The sequence below is a fragment of the Caretta caretta genome, chromosome 3 (genome assembly GCF_965140235.1).
Source record: "Caretta caretta isolate rCarCar2 chromosome 3, rCarCar1.hap1, whole genome shotgun sequence".
In the NCBI taxonomy this organism is placed as follows: Eukaryota; Metazoa; Chordata; order Testudines; family Cheloniidae; genus Caretta; species Caretta caretta.
Window position 1 is genome coordinate 204,517,951 of NC_134208.1, and position 6,312 is coordinate 204,524,262.

Sequence of the window (6,312 nt, forward strand, 5' to 3'; positions counted from 1 at the left end):
TCTCGGCCATCTTGAGTATGGGCAAAGGGACTGCTTTCCCTCAGAAGGACCCCAACGAGTCGGCCATCTTGGATGAGGGCATAGAACTGAAGGCTGCAATTGCCAGGCGCCCCTCCCGCCCCGAGCCTGGGCCCTTCCACCTCTCCCTGCCCTGGGGACCCCGCCCCCCAGCACTGCCCTCCCTGCATTGGGTCAGGCCCCCCAGCCTGAGGTTGGCTTAACTCCCCCCCCAGCACCCACACAAGGCTCGGGGCTGGAGGTCCCGTCTATGGGGCTGCAGCCCGTGTGGCAGCATAGTCGTGGGGCTGGCTGTAAACTAGCCACCACAGTTTGGTGGTGTTCGCCGCCCGCCCCCGGTGACACCGAAACAAACAGAATTAAACCCTCCCCTTCCCCCCGCCCCCATGTGTTAGGTGATGTACAGAGAGCCCCATTCAGCATCAGCCCCCAGAAACCTGCTCCCCCTCACAGCCCCTGGGCAGGGAGGTGCCCAGCCAGCCGCCTTCTACACCCTCTCCCATGCAGGCTTGGGTGGCAATGCGGTACGGGACCACAGGCCCTTTATTGGCATCAGTGGGATCAACAGGAATACATGACCTTACATTTTTACAAAGAACCTCAGGGTCCAACCCAATGGCCTCGTAGCATCATCACTTTCTGCCCACTGAAGGATAACTTACTTGTGTCCTTAGGAAGGATTATTCTTTCGTGCCTATCATCCCTGACACTGCGCCTTTACAAAATGAAAATGTGTCACCCCTGGCTGTGCAATACCTCACCCACCTTGTCTCTCTGTGCCTCTAGGGGGGTATCTGACTAGGGTTGCCAGCCCTCCAGGATTGCCCGGGAGTCTCCAGGAATTAAAGATTAATCTGTAATTAAAGATTACGTCATGTGATGAAACCTCCAGGAATATGTCCAACCAAAATTGGCAACCCTATATCTGACTGTGAATTCTATGGAAGCTTAGATGAAGTTACATATAGTGCAAGTGAGTCCAGAAAGCACTTGCTTACAAAAAAGAAGCATCTTTATTCTGCTAACTCACCTGATTGAAACCCACATGCTTTCAGCTCCTAACAGAGGCTGTTTTGTTTTTCTGGGCTAGAGGCATATAGCAGCAGCAGATAGTGACTTCTTGCATGTATTTAAAATGCTATTGAGTTAGAATAATAGAAAATTAGGATTGGAAGAGACCTCAGGAGGTCATCCAACCCCCTGCTCAAAGCAGGACTAACCCCAACGAAATCATCCCAGCCAGGGCTTTGTCAAGCCAGGCCTTAAAAACCACTAAGGGTGGAGAGTCCACTACCTCCCTAGGTAACCCAGCTGGAGTAAAACCACAAGCAGCAGGAGGAAGTTCTTGCTTTTCATCAACCTCTCACAGCAGAGCCTTCGCTCCAGCAGTGCGGAGGCTAAAGGAGTCTAAGAGCACCACAGCAGAAGAAACTCTGATGTGCACAAGTGGTGCATCTGCAGGGGTTTTGACAGTGACTGTACATTAAAAAAAAACAACAAGGAGTCCGGTGGCACATAAAAGACTAACATTTATTTGGGCATCAGCTTTCGTGGATAAAAACCCCACTTCTTCAGATGCATGGAGTGAAAATTACAGATACAAGCATAAATATACTGGCACATGAAGAGAAGGGAGTTACCTTACATGTGGAGAACCAGTGATGACAAGGCCAAGTCAGGGTGGATGTTGTACACTCCCAATAATTTATGAGGAGGTGTCAATACCAAGAGAGGGAAAGTGCTTTTGTAGTGAGCCAGCCACTCCCAGTCCCTAGTCAAACCCAAATTAATGGTGTTAAGTTTGCAAATGAATTGTAGCTCTGCAGTTTCTCTTTGAAGTCTGTTTTTGAAGTTTTTGTTGTTGCAGGATGGCTACTTTTAAATCTGTTATAGAATGTCCAGGGAGATTGAAATGTTCTCCTACTGGCTTTCGTATGTTACCATTCCTAATGTCTCATTTGTGTCCATTTATTCTTTTACGTAGAGACTGTCCGGTTTCGCCAATGTACATGGCAGAGTGGCACACATGCAAAAGTGATGTACCCTGCTGGTATTAATAACGATGAATGAGTATCACTAGCCCCTGGCTTTATATAGAGGTTGATTGCAAAATGAGATTTTCACTATGCACGGAAAGTAGGGATTTACTGGTGATTGTTTCTGTAAGTCTGGATGAACTGGAGTATGTGTATATTTGACAGCAATGTAATACATTATAGCCTCAATACGCTTTTTAAAATCACTTCCCATAATAAATGACAGCTTACAATGTGAATGTCTCAATGACAGCTTTGCTCACTGGGACAGAAATGGTTACTTACCTTCATTCTCTCCCCATCCCCATCGTCCATCCCCCACCGCCGGTAATGTTCACCTCTGTCTTGCTCAAGGATGGAGGCTGAGACAAGAGCTTGTAGATCAGCAGCTTTTCTCCTCACTTGGCTGAAATGATCTGTGTTGAGCAACATAAAGCACTTCATTTCCCTTCAGGGACTCAGCGTGCTGTCAGCTCCAGCTTAAAGCAAGAGCCTAAAACTAAACCCATGTGTCCTGAATAGGAATGCAAAGTATTAGGCCTCCAAGCTAGTCCCAGAAAAGTCTGAGCAATGCTATATATCCCAGAGACAATTATCACGCAATTCCCCGCTCCCCTCCCCTCAGCTGAACTCAACTGATTTGAGATGTAAAGGTTCAAGACAGCAGGTCAGGTTCTCAGCTAAAGCGCCCTTGATTTCAATGAAGAGATTAGTTCTGATTCCAGTTGAACAATACAGATTTACACCAAATGCAAATCTGGCCCTTCATTAATTAAATAGCAGCTAGCCCAAAATGGGCCAGTGCCTCAGCTGCTGTAAATCAACATGGTTCCACTGAAGTCTGACGTCAGTGAAGTGACACTGGCCCAAATGTATGTATTTAGGGTTATAGAGCTGCTATCTGATGCTGTAGGTGCTTATCAAATTGCATTTAGAAATACCACACACCCAATACTGTTTCAATGCAGAGACCATGCAGAGCCTATAAAAAGTATAAGTAACATTGATCACTTTTATAAATCAGTTTATATAAAATGTTATTTACAGTCAATACTCAAAATATATTTCCGTTATCTGTTTAAGTACAAAGTCTGTAAACATTTAAAAGATGACAAAAAAACACCCCAAAACCCTAATGTTTATATAAGAGAGGAAATTACCAGGGGTTTGACAACTGATTTGGATAATATTAGAACTGGTCTGAACCTCAAAATGAATCTGGCCATTTCTGAAGTTGGAAGAGTTTTGTTTGTTACTTTCACTTTCTGATTCGGGCAAAGACTTAAGCACATGCTTCACTTCACTCACTGTGGGCAGTCCTGTTTTATCTCTCTAAGGGTACATCACTTTTGCGTGTGAGAGCCTGATAACACCCTGGTGGGGTAGGGCAGTGGTATTCTCTCCTGTTTACAAATGGGGAATGGAGGCACACAGAGACCAAGTGAGTTGCCCAAGGTCACAAAGGAAGTCTGGGGCAGAGCAGGGAAATGAACCCTCCCAAATCTCGGACTAGCACCGTAACCGTCAGACCATGCTCCCTCTCTGAAGCCGATGTGCTGTGAGTAATCCTGTTAAGTTAAGCACATTCTTTAATCTTTCCAGAATCCAGGCCTTCACCTCTGAGAGGACGATAGGGCACTGAAATACTATGGGAGGAGCTATTCTGATGTACTTCCTGCTGGGCAATAACCAGGATATTCTGAAAATCTCACAAGTAAGTTTTGCCCACAAAAGTCTTCCAGCTCAGGTTCCAGCTCAGTGAAGTCTGGACAAGTTTTGGACAAACACACTCTCCTTTCTAAATCTTTCCAAACCTTGCACTAATAATCACTGTAAATATTTGTGCAGCTCTTCTCTTTAATCAGTAATCACTTCCTTGATCCTCCACAAGGGGGAGCTGTAGACTTTGGAAACAGCCAATGATCTTTACTTTAGTAGAGCAGTGTAATATAGTTATGCTGGCCTATATATAATCATTTTGGGGTTATAAGCAGGTTTCTCAACTGCACAGTATAATCATAGATTCCTCACACGTGAGACTGAAATATATAAGAGATGAAAGGATACTTGCTCTAGACTCAGGGGGTAGGGACTGGGAGTGGCTGGTTCATTACAGAAGCAGCTTTGCCTCTCCTGGAATTGACACCTCCTCATCTCTTATTGGGAGTGGACTACATCCACCCTGATCGAATCGGCCCTGTCAGCACTGGTTCTCCACTTGTGAGGTAACTCCCTTCTCTTCATGTGTCAGTGTATTTATGTCTGCATCTGTAACTTTCACTCCATGCATCTGAAGAAGTGGGGTTTTTACCCACGAAAGCTTATGCTCAAATAAATCCGTTAAGTCTTTAAGGCCACCGAACTCCTTGTTTTTGCTCTAGACTGCGCTGTATGGCAGGGGATGTCTCTCTTCGGTTTCACAGAGAATTTTTAGGCATCATATATTTCCCAGTGAGTTGGGAGTTTTATCTTCGCTGGCAGCTCGCTGACACGCAGGTACTCTCATAGCTTGCTAGACTCCCAGACAGGCAGGAAAGAGATAGTGCCAAATTCACAATGTAGAGAGGAGAATGGAGGAGATCAGTAAGAATTTATCCTCCACTGACCACTTCTCAGAAGGAATGCAGTGTGTGAGGCTAGTCAAGTAGGAAAGGGTGGCTAAGGAAGTAGATTAATTAAATAGTAAAGCAGCCAAGGGTGAAAATATCCCAGAAAGGAAATAGAGAGTCAGTTGTAATAGTACCCTTATGGACCAAATTTATTCCTGGTATAACTCCACTGAAGCTTCTGACATTACACCACGGTGGAATGTGAGCCTATGCATTTGTAGTGCCTTTGAGTAGTAAAGGGCTTTAAAATGCATTTTTCAAAGAATTGGAATTGATGGGATTTAAGCATGTGCTTAAACGCTCTCCTGAACAGGGATGCTTCCCAGAACCGGGGCCGGAATGACAACAGAGCAACCTTAACTCTGACCCCAAAATAAATACTACTCTTTCAGCAGCAGTCTTAAAATATATATTCAACACAAAACCCCAATGAAATAAACCCCATAAAATTATTTAACTGCATATTGATCTGCCTGAAATGCAAGTCTACATAATACATACACGTGTGTATCATTTTACCATACATCAACAATGCTCTACCCTTTTCCTCTCATGCTACATATACATTATTCTCAGGAAAAAGCAGTTACATGTATTTTGGCAAAAAAATAAAATAAATAAAACAAGTCAGCTGCCATTTGGTAAATATATTAACTGATAAAAGAGAAATGTTAACAGCATTCCTTAAAAGAAGATACTAAGATACCAACATCAAGACAACAAATATACGTTAACAGACTTCATCAGTGTAGGTGTCAAAGTTAGGGTTACAGTTATGTTGGGATGAAACGGTTGTTTCTTTATACTTGATAATAAGCCACATCATCAGCTGGTGTAAATTGGCTTTGCCCCCTTGAATTCACTGGACCTTTGCTGATTTACGCCAGCTGAAGATCTGGCTCAATCTGTCAATGTTTTTTTAAGGGTATAAATACCTTAATGGGAAGAAAACAGGAGGTATTAAAGGGCTCTTTAATCTTGCAGAGGAAGGCAGAACAACCACCAAGGGCTGGAAGTTAAAGCCAGACAAATTCAAATTAGAAATAAAGCACAGGATTTTTTTAACAGTGAGAGTGGTTATCCATTGGAACAAACTACCATGGGAAGTGGTGGGTTCTCCATCTCTTGGAGCCTTCAGATCAAGACTGGAGGCCTTTCGGCAGATATATTTTAGCCACACACGAGACTCAACAGAGGAGTAACTGGATGAAACTTTATGGCCACTGGAATACATGAGGTCCATTCTGGCCCCCAAATCTATAAACTAGGTGGGCAGTGTAAGATTTGTAATATCCTTAGCTATTCAGTTCTTGGGTCCAAGAGTTTGGGTTTTGTACATGATGTGCTTGTTAACTGCCGTGTTAACACTTAACAAACTGAACTGGGTCTGGAACCAAGCTTTTTGGAGTATAGAATAGATTGTACAGCAGCCAGCCAGGGCCACTGTGGCATTGCAGGGAGGAAGATTTGGGTGTATGAAAGCAGCTAACACAGCTTTCTGACAGTGATTCTGCAAAGGAAGGGCTGGTTGTGCAGAAGTGGTGAGGAAAGCTCAATACTTTCCCCTTGTTCTATTGAAATAATAATTTTGATATTTATGTGTGGATATTGAATTAGGGTCTGATCCAAAGCCCACTGAAGTCAGTAGA